Source organism: Jatropha curcas, chromosome 6 (assembly GCF_041381405.1).
Source record: "Jatropha curcas cultivar XTBG-Jc1 chromosome 6, XTBG_Jcur_1.0, whole genome shotgun sequence".
In the NCBI taxonomy this organism is placed as follows: Eukaryota; Viridiplantae; Streptophyta; class Magnoliopsida; order Malpighiales; family Euphorbiaceae; genus Jatropha; species Jatropha curcas.
This window is the reverse complement of record NC_143156.1, coordinates 7614224-7631411: the sequence shown is the minus strand read 5'-3', so window position 1 is coordinate 7631411 and position 17188 is coordinate 7614224. Positions and strand designations below refer to the sequence as shown.

The following is a 17188-nucleotide window of genomic DNA, read 5'->3' as shown; positions in this document are numbered from 1 at the left end:
AGTTTTGTAATTTTAAGCCATAACTATTGGCCTGCACTTCAGAATTACTATTGTCACTTAAACAATTAATGATGCAGGTTATTCTCCTTCTCCACTGTACTCATGTAAATGTTCACAAATATGTTAAAAGGAAAAATAACCAACAACTTATCAGTTGAGGTAATAAGAGATTTCAATACTTATAAAAGTGAGAATACATTGTAAAAGTGAGAATACAAGTTTGAACTTCAGGAAATGCACTCTAACGGGAGTACTACAATGGTTATCCTCTACGGCCCACGGGATTGCGCTGCACAGTGACAATGCACTTGTGACAGTCCTACTCTGACACTCCCTTGCGAATACACAGTCCACAAACACATGAACCTAGTCTTCAGTTATAGCACCACATGCAGGGCAAAGAGAATCAACTTCAATAGCGGGAGCAAGCAAAAGAGATTTGACAGCTAAATTGCTAAGTCCCACTCTCCATATCAGATTTATAATCTTATAGCAAACCCCAAAAAGCCTTCATTTCAATCAAATCTGGAGCAAAAGGCACAGAGGTTAAAAACCCATATGCAATTTTAACAGAATATATACCGGTCGTTTCCCTACTCCAGTACCAACCATCACCCCTCCCACATGATCTCAGAGGAAGCTTCAGAATAACCTTTTTATCCCTCTCATTCAAAATACTGTACAACAGTCAATTAGAGGTGGTCTAGGAGTTTTTCTCATTTTTTGTAGAAGATTGGGGAGTGGGAGTTTGAATTCTCTCCGAGGTTATCCTTGTTGTACAACCTAACATCCAAAACAAATATATATATTACTGTCATTAATCTTTTCAAATATATTACCGTTATATTCAAAAAAAAAAATATTGAATTAATTATCTGAATCTTTTTTTAATTAAGATGTATAGATTTATTTTTCCATCAAATTTTAATGTTTAGAACTTTAGATGGCTTTATTATTAGATTTGATTATTTGTTACATCAATATATATATATATATATAGAGAGAGAGAGCAAGCATCTTTTCCTTAAAAGTGCCAAGTAGAATTACTATGTATTCCATGTAGAATTAGAAAAGTTGTAGTGCCATATAGGATTAAAAAAATTAAAAGTTATAGCATATAGGATTCTGAAATTACTGTGTATTAGAAAAATTAAAAGTTATGGCATAGAGAATTCCAAAATGCTTTAATTTTTAAATAAATGCAAAGCATAAATGTTGAGATATAATAATCAATAATATAATAAAAAATAATAATCATTTAACTTAATAAAGATTAAATAAATAATTAGCACAAAAATAGTCATTTCAAATCATAAATATATTTGACTATATAAGTAAATAAAATTAAATAGAATATTTTATTTTTTTAATAATAATATTATTATTATATATTTTTCAAAAATAGTTTATTTTCATAATTAAAATTTATAAAATTTTTAACTATATTTATTAAATTAAATTTAAACATTGCAAATTTTAAAGTTATTTATCTACAAATCAATTTAATAAAATTTGAGATATAAAAATTTAAATTAAATATTAAAAATCAATATTTATTAAATTATGTATGCATATCACAAATCAATATATATATATATATATATATATATATATATATATATATATATATATATATATATATATATATATATATATATATATATATATATATAAAGCAAGTATTTTTTTTCTTAGAAAGTTGACATGTGGCATATCCACTTGGCATTTTAATTTGACATGTGGCATATTTCTCCAACCAGACTTCCACTTGGCATAGTTTGAATTTATTTTGAATTAGTGTTTTTGGTTTGATTTGATTTGATTTGATTATTCAATGTATTAATGTGTTGGTTTACTTTGGATTTATCTTGAGTTAGTGTTTTTGATTTGGCTTGATTTGATTATTTAGTGTATTAATGTATTGGTTTGATTTGGATTTATTTTGAATTAGTGTTTTTGGTTTGGTTTGATTTGATTTGGTTATTTAATGTATTAATGGTCTTAAGTAATTATTATCAATTATTAGTTTTTAAAAAATGATAAAGTATAACAACAATGAATTATTTGATTAATGTATTAATATATTATTTTGTAACAAATCTTTACTCTCAAATGTGTAAAGTAACGAACATTTCCTCTAATAACCGTTACTATATCTTTAATGTTTCATATCTAAACATTTCCATTTATTATTTTTTTAACTTCAAGAAATACTTTAGCTTTTTTAGAATACTAAATATAAATTGTATCACTATATTCTCCTATATTCTTTATAAATGTATATTGGTGTAACACCCGCCGCCCGATTCCGAAAGACCCAACGGTGGATGCTACAGTCGGTGCCGGAGGCACCGTCCTAACCTACATATAAATCAAACAATCATATTATGAATTAGAAGTGACTTAGTATTCACAAGTTTAGCAAGTAATAATATTTTGTTTTGAAAATGATTTGGGAGAATCCTACAGAAAAACTGCAACAGTTTCCCCTAAAAATAGAAGTTGCCAAACATATGAATACAAAGCACTCCCAAATTCAAACTCCAAACCCCATCAAACTCCAATAATAACACAATAGCACTTCTATAATTTCATAACTCCATAGTTCCTCAATAACATTTTAATATTCATCACTTTAATACATTCATTTAAATATATCAACATCTAATATTCTAACCATTAAATAAGTTCCAAGTTTATCTCCCAATATATACACCAAAATAATTTACAACAATATGCTTAAGTTATAAATTAAATAATACAGTCTCCAAATTAAATGAAATCAGAGTCATTAGAAAGCTAAGACAAAATTCTACAAATGTTATGAAGGGATCACAGCCCATATCAATATGAAAGATAACAAAACAAAGCTAGGAACACAGACTAACAGACCAGACCTGATTCAGCAGAACCAAGTCCATTGTGTATTGAATTTCTACTAAACCCCACACTCAAATTAAACTAATCCAGAACGAGAGAATTCTCAAGACACAGGGCAACAACTTTTATAAAGAACTCAGAACCTAATCTTGTCATTATAGTTGTCAAAATGGGCACTCAATTCAGTGATGCATGTGGCCCGACACAAACAGAGTCAGTTTGGGTGTTTCAGCCATAAGTTGAGTTATATATATCCAAATTGGACACCAGAGGATGGGTTGGAAAGCTAAGAGATAGACCTACAACTTTTATGAAGGACTCAGACACAAATGAAAATTATAAAGGATTGAAAAATGGTCCTAAATCTCACTCAAAATCACGTTTTTCCCAAATTCAGTTTACTTTAGCCATGAAAGGAACATGAACCACAAAGATACAAGGTAGAAATGTCTACCACAACATAAATACTCATCAAACATCATCCAAGAGCATGTAATGGCAACCAAAGTTCAACAAATCAATCATTTCATACAAAATTCAAAATATACACATAATAGCATAAAGGCACAAAATCAAAATTTTGAGTAAGGTAAGTGTGTTTATGAACACTAACCTTCAAAACAAGCTTTAACAAGCTTTAATCAAAGCTTCTCAAGCTTTGGTCTTGCCCTTATCTTTGTTAGAAGGCTCTCCACCCTCTATATGTAAGAAACTCAAAATCAAACAAAGAAAACAAATAAAAGAAGTAATTGGAGCATGATTAAGCATGTATATGCCAAAAGACAACTCTAAACCCAAAAATAATGAGATTATCATAAAATCACTTACTTGACCCAAGTAGGAAAATCACCAAATTCCTTGAAATTAGTCACCAAAAATGATTTCTCTAGCTTCACTCTCTAAGATTTAGTACTTAAATCAAGTTGGATGGGTGAATTTGATGTGTTTACTTAGTAAGAATTGAAGAAAATGAAGAAGAAGAAGAAGAAGAAGAAGAAGAAGAAGAAGGAGACGTGTAGGAAAAGGAGAAGAAGGACAAAGTTTTGCTCAATAATTGATGGTTGCCTTTAATAAAGCAACTAAGGGGTATTTTGGTCTTTTCTCCAAATTGGAGGGTGTTTTGGTCTTTTCTCCAAATATTCTCCAATTAAATTCCTTCAAAATATTATTTATCTCCACAAAACTCTCTAATTTATTCCATAAAAATAATTCCTCAAATTTCCTCCATAAAAATAATTGCTCAAATTTCCTTACTTAATATAACACCGTAATTCACTATTCACTAATTATCTAAATTCTCCAAAAATATTCCTTACTTACTTTCTACCCATAAAAACCATGCATACATGCTCCAAAAATGTTAAATAAAATATAAATAGTGATTTTTTCGGACAAAAAATAATACCAACTTAAGGACCGGTGGTACTATTCACAGACCGGTAAACTACTATTGAAATACAGCAAAAAAAAGGGGCGTTACAACTCTCCCCCCTTAAAGAATTTCGTCCTCGAAATTCACCTAAATTAAACAACTGAGGATGCTGTTGTCTCATAATATCTTCACTTTCCCAGGTAGCTTCTTCGGTCTTATGGTTTCTCCAAAGAACTTTTACCAAAGGAATTCTCTTATTCCTTAGTTCCTTGATTTCTCTAGCAAGTATTCTCACTGGTTCTTCCTCATAAGTTAAATCTGGCTCTATAGTCACAGATTCCACTGATATTACATGTGATGGGTCGGATCGATACCTCCTCAACATAGATACGTGGAAAACATTATGTATCCTATCCAGGTCTGGTGGTAAAGCTAGTCTATAGGCTAATGGACCCACACGCTCAATGATCTCATATGGACCAATGAACCTAGGACTAAGCTTACCCTTTCTTCCAAATCTCAATATCTTTTTCCACGGAGATACCTTAAGGAAAACCTTATCTCCCACTGCATACTCTATATCTTTCCTCTTCAAATCCGCATAAGATTTCTGACGATCTGAAGCTGCTTTCAATCTATCTCTGATAATTTTGACATTTTCCTCTGTATCCCGAATCAAATCCGGACCTACCATCTTGCCCTCACTCAATTCTGACCAACACAGTGGAGTCCTACATCTCCTACCATATAGTGCTTCAAAAGGGGCCATCTGAATACTCGACTGATAACTGTTATTATAGGCAAATTCTACAAGTCGAATGTACTTCTCCCAACTGCCTTCAAACTCAACAGCACAAGCTCTTAACATATCCTCCAAAATCTGAATAACCCGCTTTGACTGACCATCTGTCTGAGGATGAAAAGCTGTGCTGAAATTCAGCTTAGTACCCAGGGCCTCATGTAGCTTCTTCTAAAATCTAGAAGTAAATCTCGGATCTCTATCTGAAATGATGGAAGAAGGAACCCCATGTAATCTCACTATCTCATCTATATAAAGCTCTGCATACTGCTCCATGGTGAAGTCGGTTCTAACATGAAGAAAGTGTGCCGACTTAGTTAGTCTATCAACTATTACCCATACAACATCTTTCTTTTTAGGAGTTAAAGGCAATCCAGTCACAAAATCCATAGTAACCTTATCCCATTTCCACTCTGGAATAGAAGTAGGGTGTAACAAACCAGAAGGAAACTGATGCTCTGCTTTCACTTGCTGGCACGTCAAACACCTTGACACATAATCTGTGATATCCCTCTTCATCGCCAGCCACCAATACTGTGATTTCAAATCCTGATACATCTTATTACTGCCAGGATGCATAGCATAGGGACTATTATGAGCTTCCTTTAAGATACTCTTTCTCAACTCTGAAATTTTAGGCACACAAATCCGATCCCCAAAGTACAAGCAGTCGTCATCTTTAATCATAAATCTCTTTTTCCTTCCATCTCTGACTAGGTCTTTCCACAAGGCAATTGTCTCATCATCCCTCTGTGCATCTCGAATCTGCTGAAGTAAACTAGGTATAATCATAAGCTCTGCCACGAGTGCACCATTACTACCTACATTTAATCGAGTATTCATAGCACGTAAAGCAACCAAGGACTTCCTACTAAGTGCATCTGCTACCACATTAGCTTTACCCGGATGGTAATCAATGGTTAAGTCGTAGTCTTTAAGTAGCTCTAACCATCTGCGCAGTCTCAAATTAAGCTCCTTTTGAGTAAGCAAATACTTGACACTCTTATGATCCGTATACAGATGACATTTCTCACCATACAAGTAATGCCTCCAAATCTTCAAAGCGAAGACTATAGCTGCTAACTCCAAATCATGAGTAGGGTAGTTCTTCTCGTGTGGTTTAAGCTGTCTAGAAGCATAAGCAACTACCTTATCCTCCTGCATAAGCACACAATGCAATCCATTATGCGAAGCATCACTATACACATCATACGGTCTACCCGAAACTGGCTGTGTCAACACTGGAGCTTCAGTAAGCATCGTCTTAAGCTTCTCAAAACTATTCTGACATTTATCATTCCACTCGAATCTGACATCTTTTTGAAGAAGTCTAGTCAAAGGAGCCGTAATGAGAGAAAATCCCTTGACAAATCTTCTATAATAACTAGCCAATCCTAAGAAACTCCGAATCTCTGTAACATTCTTCGGTGGCTTCCATTCAAGCACTGCCTCTATCTTCTTCGGATCAACTCTAATACCCTCAACAGAAATAATATGACCCAAGAAAGCAATCTCAGACAACCAGAATTCACACTTACTCAACTTATCATACAACTGTCTCTCTCTCAATATCTGAAGTACAATTCTCAAATGGTGATCATGATCCTCTCTAGTCCGAGAATATATCAAAATGTCATCAATAAACACAATCACAAACTGATCTAAGTAAGGATGAAAGATCCGGTTCATCAAATCCATGAACACTGCATGAGCGTTAGTCAAACCAAACGGCATTACCAAGAACTCATAGTGACCATAGCGTGTCCTGAAAGCAGTCTTAGGTACATCTGATGCCTTCACCCTTAGCTGATGATAACCTGATCTCAGATCTATCTTTGAGAATACACTAGCTCCTCTCAACTGATCAAACAAATCATCTATCCGAGGCAATGGATACCGATTCTTCACTGTAACTTTGTTAAGTTGTCTAAAATCAATACACAATCTAAGTGATCCATCCTTCTTCTTTACAAACAATACTGGAGCACCCCACAGAGATACACTAGGACGAATAAACCCCTTATCAAGCAATTCCTGAATCTGTATCTTCAACTCTTTCAACTCAGCAGGCGCCATCCGATACGGAGCAATGGATATCGGTGCAGTACCAGGCATAACCTCAATACCAAACTCAACCTCTCTCTCAGGAGGTAAACTAGGCAACTCCTCTGGAAACACATCCGGAAAATCACATACTATGGGTATATCACTGACATTAGGAGATTATGACTCTGGAGCAAGTACACAGGCTAAGTATGCCTCACAACCATACTGGATCAGTCTTCTAGCAGTAGAAGCAGAAATAACATTAGAGAGGTAATCCGACCTCTCACCCACAACTACAATCTCCTCACCAGATGAAGTCTAGAGTGTAATCCTCTTAAGTCTACAATCAATCATAACTCCATGTCTAGATAACCAATCCATACCCAAGATCACATCAAACTCCCGGAAAGGCAACTCTATTAGATCTCCCAGAAACACATGGCCATAGATTACCAATGGACAATCTCTATACACCCGATTAACTACGACACTATGACCCAAGGGATTAGTAACCTCAATATTATGCTCTAACATATTAGCATGCATATTACCCAATCTACCCACATGTATGCATAAATATGAATGAGTAGAGCCAGGATCAATCAAAGCATATACAGAAATATCAAAGAGAGAGAATGTACCAATGATAACGTCTGGGGCATCCTGCTCCTCCCTAGTCCTGATAGCATACGCTCTGGCAGGTGCTCTGGACTCAAGTTTTTCCACTATCTCTGAAACTGGCCTTTGACTCACAGTACCTCCTGTATCACCACGGCCTCTGCCTCTGCCTCTCGGAATAAAGGGAGCTGACCTCCCTACCTGAGGAGCTGAACTAGCCAAAGTCATAGGACAGTCTCGAAGCAAATGCTCTGTAGACCCACATCGAAAGCATGCCCCAGAAAATCTCCTACAAACCCCGGGATGCTTCTTTCCACACTGAGTACATGTCAGAATATCAATCCATATAGCACCTCCACCACTAGCAACAGATGTGGTCTGTGGAGCTACTCTGCCATGAGTACCCTGTCCATGTCTCTGAATCGGTCTAGACCAGGTCTGTGGTGAACCTCTATGCCTCTTACTACTAGACTGAGCCCCAAAAGTTTGTCCAGATATCATACCCTAAAACCTCTTTTGTTGACCATGTTGACTCCGTTGCCTCCTAGCCTGCTGCTCATTCCTCACTTCCTCAAGCTCTAAAGCTGCCTTCACTAGGGAAGACAATGATGTATGAGGATGAGCAACTAGATGCATGCGATATTCATCATGCAAGCCTTTCCTGAAGCGCTTGCATCTATCAGACTCAGTAGGAATCATCTCAGTAGCATACCTACTCAACCGAATGAATTCTCTTTCATATTCAGACACAAACATTCTGCCCTGTTTTAACTCTAAAAACTCAGCTTTACGTTGATCAATGTAAAGCTCCCCAATATATTTCTGTCTGAACTCAGAAAGAAAGAAGTCCCAAGTCCTATGCTCAGCACTGACTGTCCGTGATACAGTATCCCACCACTGGTAAGCTTCCTCTCTCAATAAGGAAGTGGCACAAACCAAACTGTCTGCAGGTGAGCACTGCATCTGCTCTAATATCCTCTCCACAGACTGGAGCCAATACTCTGCTGCAGAAGCCACATCATCCTTTCTACCCAGAAACTCAACAGCTCCATATTTCCTCAGTTTCTCAATACGGGGACGAACTGGAACAGGGGCTGGAGCAACTGGAGCCTGGGGAACAGCTCCTGCTGCCTGCCTCAAAGCAGCAACTAACTGCTGAACAAACGTATCCTGGGTAAGCCCAGCAAGACCTGCAGCAGCCTGCCCCACCCTCGAGGCGTGCTCCGCATCAGAACTCACAGCACCACTAGCAGCATCACCAACAGGAATACCACCACTAGGAGGGATATAACTATCCACCTCCTCATCAGACAGATGTTGAGACATCACTCAACTCCTACAAAGACCAAAAGGCTCGCATCAGAGAGAAGTTCCAAACCAAATCAATATGGCATGTATTTACTCATACTCTCACTTCAAAATAGATAAATTCCTATATATGCATATAGTCCGAGAACCGCCAAAACCAGGCTCTGATACCATTAAATGTAACACCCGCCGCCCGATCCCGAAAGACCCAACGGTGGATGCCACATTCGGTGCTGGAGGCACCGTCCTAACCTACATATAAATCAAACAATCATATTATGAATTAGAAGTGACTTAGTATTCACAAGTTTAGCAAGTAATAATATTTTGTTTTGAAAATGATTTGGGAGAATCCTACAGAAAAACTACAAGAGTTTCCCCTAAAAATAGAAGTTGCCAAACATATGAATACAAAGCACTCCCAAATTCAAACTCCAAACCCCATCAAACTCCAATAACAACACAATAGCACTTCTATAATTTCATAACTCCATAGTTCCTCAATAACATTTTAATATTCATCACTTTAATACATTCATTTAAATATATCAACATCTAATATTCTAACCATTAAATAAGTTCCAAGTTTATCTCCCAATATATACACCAAAATAATTTACAACAATATGCTTAAGTTATAAATTAAATAATACAGTCTCCAAATTAAATGAAATCAGAGTCATTAGAAAGCTAAGACAAATTCTACAAATGTTATGAAGGGATCACAGCCCAGATCAATATGAAAGATAACAAAACAAAGCTAGGAACACAGACTAACAGACCAGACCTGATTCAGCAGAACCAAGTCCATTGTTTATTGAATTCCTACTAAACCCCACACTCAAATTAAACCAATCCAGAACGAGAGAATTCTCAAACACAGGGCAACAACTTTTATAAAGAACTCAGAACCTAATCTTGTCATTATAGTGGTCAAAATGGGCACTCAATTCAGTGATGCATGTGGCCCGACACAAACAGAGTCAGTTTGGGTGTTTCAGCCATAAGTTGAGTTATATATCTCCAAATTGGACACAAGAGGATGGGTTGGAAAGCTAAGAGATAGACCTACAACTTTTATGAAGGACTCAGACACAAATGGAAATTATAAAGGATTGAAAAATGGTCCTAAATCTCACTCAAAATCACATTTTCCCAAATTCAGTTTACTTTAGCCATGAAAGGAACATGAACCACAAAGATACAAGGTATAAATGTCTACCACAACATAAATACTCATCAAAATGGCAACTAAAATTCAACAAATCAATCATTTCATACAAAATTCAAAATATACACATAGTAGCATAAACGCACAAAATCAAAATTTTGAGTAAGGTAAGAGTGTTTATGAACACTAACCTTCAAAACAAGCTTTAACAAGCTTTAATCAAAGCTTCTCAAGCTTTGGTCTTGCCCTTATCTTTGTTAGAAGGCTCTCCACCCTCCACATGTAAGAAACTCAAAATCAAACAAAGAAAACAAATAAAAGAAGTAATTGGAGCATGATTAAGCATGTATATGCCAAAAGACAACTCTAAACCCAAAAATAATGAGATTATCATAAAATCACTTACTTGACCCAAGTAGGAAAATCACCAAATTCCTTGAAATTAGTCACCAAAAATGATTTCTCTAGCTTCACTCTCTAAGATTTAGTACTTAAATCAAGTTGGATGGGTGAATTTGATGTGTTTACTTAGTAAGAATTGAAGAAAATGAAGAAGAAGAAGAAGAAGAAGAAGGAGAAGGAGACGTTTAGGAAAAGGAGAAGAAGGACAAAGTTGTTTTGCTCAATAATTGATGGTTGCCTTTAATAAAGCAACTAAGGGGTATTTTGGTCTTTTCTCCAAATTGGAGGGTGTTTTGGTCTTTTCTCCAAATATTCTCCAATTAAATTCCTTCAAAATATTATTTATCTCCACAAAACTCTCTAATTTATTCCATAAAAATAATTCCTCAAATTTCCTCCATAAAAATAATTGCTCAAATTTCCTTACTTAATATAACACCATAATTCACTATTCACTAATTATCTAAATTCTCCAAAAATATTCCTTACTTACTTTCTACCCATAAAAACCATGCATACATGCTCCAAAAATGTTAAATAAAATATAAAACATAAATAGTAATTTTTTCGGACCAAAAATAATACCAACTTTCGGACCGGTGGTACTATTCACAGACCGGTAAACTACTATTGAAACATAGGAAAAAAAACAGGGCGTTACAATTGGTCTTTGCTTTTAAATATATTATTCATTTTTTTAAAAGTTCAAAATTTTTTACATTTCAACTATTTCTACTAATATGATTAGTAGTTCTTACTAAAACTTTTTTTTCCTTTTTTAAAATATTATTTAACATGTTTTTGTGGCCTAAAGTATCAAATCAATATATATATATATATATAATTTTTCTTAGTATTGTAATGTAGGATTCCAAATTACTGATATGTGTATAACTTAATTATTTATTTTTATATTTATTTGAAAATAAATTAATTTATGATTGAATAAAACCGTTTTAAATGTAATTAATTAATATAACGTTAGAGAATTAATAGTGTGTTAAGTAACAATTTATATAACTTTTAATGATATAAATAAATTACATAATTTATAAAATTTAATGATATGGGCAATTATTATTTTATATTAAAAAAGTAAAAATTTTTTTAAAAATTAAATTATGTTAAATATAATTGATTAATTATAGTATTAATAATATGATAAGTTGAAGATTTATACAACTCTTAATTATTTAAAATAAATTATTTATTCATGGAGTCTAATGAAATAATGAGTTAATTATTTTTTACATTAATTTTAAAAAAAATCAAACGAATAAATTTTACCACCTTTTATTTTACTTTTTTTAATTTATCTCTATAAATTTCATTATTTTTAATCTATATTCCTGAACACATGTCTGTCTACTAATTTTTACTTTAATAATAAAAACTCAAGCTATATATATATATATATATATATATATATATATATTTGCTATTGATATATCTTTATAATATTTTTTAATAGTATAATAAAAGAAATTTTATTCAAAAATCTATAAATTATATATATATATATTCCCTCAATTTTACTTTATTTTACTTTTTTTAACCATGCATAGCACGGGTATATTGCTAATATATAACCATAGAACAAAATAGGATTGCATCTTTTAATTTTCTATTAGTTGTAATTAACATAAATAATTATCACAATCAGTATATAATAAATGATTGTTTATTATCAATATATTTATCATCATTTAAAATTATTAATAATAAAAACTAATAATAAAAATTTGATTAAACATTTTGCATTTTGCATTATTGATAAAAATTATTAATAGGACTTAATGTTTTGATTTCAATTCAAGTCATTTAAAATTAATTTAAATAAACATTTTGCACAATAAACCGTTTAGTAAATGTGATGAATAATATAATATATATAATAACATTTTAAACATAGTTTTTAAGTAACTATTGCTAGAATATGTTTTTCACGATGAGAGTTTTATAATACATTTTATTTTATTTTAAATTTTTAAATTGCAATTCACTAAATAGTTTCGAAGTTGAAATATTTGTAATATAGTTTAGATTAGTAGAATTTATTTGCATTTTTAAAAAAGATTAGCTGAATAGAGCAACAAATTCAAATAAAATTACACAATATATTACAATAATAAAATTAATAATATTATAATTGAGAAAATTTAAAATTAATAAAAAAATTATATATTAAAACCATGCATTGCATGGGTACAACGTTAGTTCTATATAAAGAGAACTATTGTTTATTTTCTCAATCAACACTAAATTTTTTATTTCCTAAAAAAAATTCTTTATATAATATTAAAATTCTTAAATTACATATTCATGTATTAGAATTTTTTATATAACAACAATATTAAATAGGTTTGATTTGTTTCGATTAAATTTATTTTAGAAAAAAAAAATAGGAATCAAAATTTTAAACTATTTTTGATAAAGTTACAAATTAAACTAATTTTCAAAATTAAGAGTCAAATTAAATTAAATTATGTGATTCATTTTAATTTAGTTTCCTTTGCAAGTATGAATAATTAATGTCTCTCTCTATAAAATTTAATTTTAATACTGGCATAACTTTATCATTACTTGTCCCTTATTTTACGCTTTCAACTCTTTTTGGAAAAATATTTATTTGAAGGTTTATTTTTGAATTTTTTTTTAGTATTAATATCATTAGCGACATGACATAATTCGACTCGAAATTACTTTACGGGTCGATGTCCACCCACAGCCCAAATCCATGTGACAAGGTACACGATCAGACGCTACTTCAATGCCAACGACATAAACTCGAAAGTGACCCGACTTGTCGGCCATCATTACTGGAACTCAATTTCATTTATATTGCCACCGACATTTTCTACAAGGCCTTTAGATAACATTGATAATATTAGCTTTTAAATCCGTAATGGTGTCGGTGTAGTTGTTATTACGTCAGTTTAACTCACTGAAGGTTTCCGGTTGGGGCGATGCCAAAAAATACGAATTAATTTTAAGTTTTTCTTTAAAAAAATAGAAAAGCAAAACTTTTAAATCCTCAATAATTTATAATATTCTGGAAAGATTTATTTTTTGTGAAAGATAACGAAATACTCCTTTCATCTCAATTTATTTGCACAAAACACACATATTAAAAATTAGTCAATAATAGTTATTTTGTCATTTTTTACTCTTAATTTATTAAGATATTAATAAAAATTCTCTATTTAATATAGAATTATAAAGGTTATGATAGAAAAATAATTATTTAAGTATATGAATTTGTAAATACTGGAAGATCCAAAAAGGAATAACAAGCAAATAAAATAAAATGGAGGGAGTAATAAACATTTTTATCAATATCTTATAATATTTTTAAAAAGATGGATGCGTATTATAAAAAGTGACCATCACAATAATTATAATTAGAAATACATAGTAATATTTTTAAATATTTTATAAAAAGCAGCTATTATTTGTAAAGTTAGTGGATTACGAAATAATAGCTCTAAATATTAATATTTTAATAGTTCATAATAATTTAGAAAACGTGGTTTTGTTAATATCTTCGGATTACACAATAGTTTGAATGGCTAATATTTTATAATACTTCCTACTGTTATGTAAATAGTAATTGTTTTTGGCTTATAAAATAATAGCTTCAGTTGCAAATATCTTATAATACTTTATAATATATAGTAAAAGATGGTCGATTTTTATAAAAGCTGCTGATCTAGAAAATAATAGATCCAATTGCTAGTATTTATAAAATTATATTATTTTTTGTAAAGTTACCAGTAATTGGATTACAAATACTATAAAAAAAAGTTTAATGACCCGCCAAGTTGATCGCTAATCATAATTATTCCGTCGGTAAATTACTAATAGCGACCGACTGATGATAGACCAAATTATTCGCATTTAATTTTGTCGCTAAGAAGAAAGCGACCAATGAGAAAAGTTGTTTTTAATTAGCGACGAAAATATTTTGCTCTATCACATAAAAATCGATTGCTATTTCTGATTTATATAAACCAGAAATCCATCGTTAGTTAGTTGCTAATTTTGCTATTGTCCATCTGTCTCTGTCCATCGCAAGATAAGTTGCTAATCTGTTGCTGGTTATGTCGCTAATTTTATTTTGGAATTTTGTAGTTTATCTTTTTTCGTTCACTAATCGGTCGCTAAAGCTTGTAACAAAAAAATAAAAATTTTGAAAAATAAAAACTTTTCACCTGTAAAAAAAAAGAATATCTATAGTACTAATTGAAATCATTCAAAGAAATTATTGCCAGCAATGAACAAAATACTAAAATAAATAAACAAAATACTACTGCATAGTTCATATTTTACAAATTAGAATGTCGAATGTACAAAATAAACAAAAAACATATACAAGAAGGCTACAATGGAGAATCAGGAAGTATTGTTGTAGAATTTGTAAGAGTCAGAAAAGCAGATAGGTGTAGTAGAGTAGAAGAAGCCGACACAGCAGAGTGAGTTGTCGGGGTAGAAGGAGCTAGCGATGCACTAGATCGGTCTCGAGCATACATATCTATCAATTGCTGCTGCTGCAACAATGAGCTATGTACTTTACTGCTGCTGCGCCTGAAGTTGAGCTTGAAAATCCTAGATCTCCTCAGGATGCGCTTATGGCTCAATTGGTGTGGCTTTACTCTCTGAAGTCCCATGGGAGTGGCTGTAGAAAACCGAGGACAATGAATCAATGTCGTACACCTACCTCTTCTTCTCGCCTCCTATAGCCTCGCGATAAAGTTGAAACTCATCGATGGTAGGCTGCTCAGCAGTCTGAGCCTGAAATGAAGTCGCTCTCTCTTTCCCAATAGTATAATTATCCTAAGAGTAAAGACGGTAAACAAATTTAGAACAACGTGAAAATATGCAAATATTTATAGACAAGTAAAGAATTCTGAGCTTACTCTAATAAGTTCTGCACGTCTATCATTAAAGTGACTCGTCATGTTTCTTCGTATGTGTATAGGTGAGGGCCTCCATGGGGTAGGCTCACAACCCAACTTCTCTGCCTATAATGCAATTCATAAAACATGTAAACATTTTTTAATCATTTAAGAGTGAAGCTATAATTCTTTAAGTGAAGTTATCTCACTAATGTCTCAATAATCTCAGTCGTAGAAATGGAACTGCCACTGTGTTGAGACGAACTAGCTCCCTCACCACCCGTCTCACTGACCCTTTTACGCACCATAATCTCTTATTTCCTCACATATTGAGGATTAGACCCAGCCTACTCTAGCTTGCCCATACCTTATTAGGAACATACCGTCGCTTCTTTCCTGTGCTCTGCATATTATACAGGAAGTTAGAGTAACCTCCACTGACTATGTCTCCTAAGCTTTCTTAAACACGACCTTTGTAGCATTTGTCTCCCATGTGAATTCCTTCTGCAAGAAATACAAAACGAAACTGTGACATCCTACTGAGTCGAGTCTTTGCATAGTCGAGTCTTGCATTGAGTTGAGTCGAGTTGAACCAAACCCGGTTGGGGTAGAATGGGTTTATTAGTGGACTTACTTGATTGAGAGAAAAAGAGCAAAGTGTAAGGATTAGGATTTAATGGCATTAAAAGAACAAGCTTGGGTATTAAGTTATAGCTTTTTGACAGTTGAAGTATCATTTAGTAAGTTTCCATCATTTATCTTGATTTTGTGATGACTTACCCGTAATCATCATTTTACTTTCCCATTGTTCATCTTTATCTTTATCTTCTTCATATTTCTTCATCCATTTAGGCAACCTCAATTCTCTCCAAGTAAGTAGAATTACTTGCAGCTTATTGTTATTCAGTCTCTACTTGAGTGATATTGTAGATAAGTTGTAAGAATTTTGATGTGTATAGGAGAAGGGAGTTCAAAGAGTGTAGAGAAGAGAAGCTAAAGAAGAGTTCAAGCTTTTTGGAGTAAAGGTTTGATATCTCTTGATTTTTATCATTTTCTTTGCATGAGAATTTGTGTGGTGTGTTGCTATTGAGACAATATATTGCTTCATGTTGGAGACTGCGAGAAAACAGGGGAGGTATTGAGTTTATGTTGAAAACAGGGGAGGTATTGAGTTTATGTTGAAAACAGGGGAGGACTTCATCTTGATTTTGACCCCAGTTAATGATGGAATTAGGAAGTGTCATAGAAGAGTTATTTGTTTCTCTATGTGTTAGCTTTGCATGGGTTTTTGAATCACCCAAGTTGGATTTGTATATTGAGAGATATGACCAAAAGAGTGCAGACTGCGCAGGCTGGAAACGCGTCGCGACCTGACACTGCGTAGGCTGGAAGCACGTCGCGCGCTCGCGACTTTGCACTGCGCGCGCGCGACTTTCACTTCAAACTCACTGACTCTCATTTTGCTCTTCTCGCGCTCGCGACCTTGCAAGACGCGCTCGCGAAGTTGGCCCTTGGCCTGGAAGCGCTCGCGACTTGCGTTGCGCGCTCGCGTAGTTGGCATGAGAACTCACTGTCTCTCATTTGGCATACTACGCGCTCGCGACTCTCAAGTACGCGATCGCGACTTGTGCCTGAGAACTCACTGTCTCTCATTTGGCACACTACGCGCTCGCGACTTTCAAGTACGCGATCGCGAC

The 17188-nt window shown here is 33.3% G+C and overlaps 1 long non-coding RNA gene across 1 annotated transcript; it reads right to left on the bottom strand.

Moving 5' to 3' along the window:
* Positions 1–154: 154 nt before the first annotated feature.
* On the bottom strand, positions 155–3893 carry LOC149495470 (uncharacterized). The gene is made up of 3 exons (XR_016321430.1): positions 3709–3893; positions 3494–3578; positions 155–783 (listed from the first exon to the last, which is right to left on the bottom strand). It is a non-coding gene; the product is annotated as an uncharacterized LOC149495470 (long non-coding RNA).
* Between the last annotated feature and the right edge of the window lie 13295 nt (positions 3894–17188).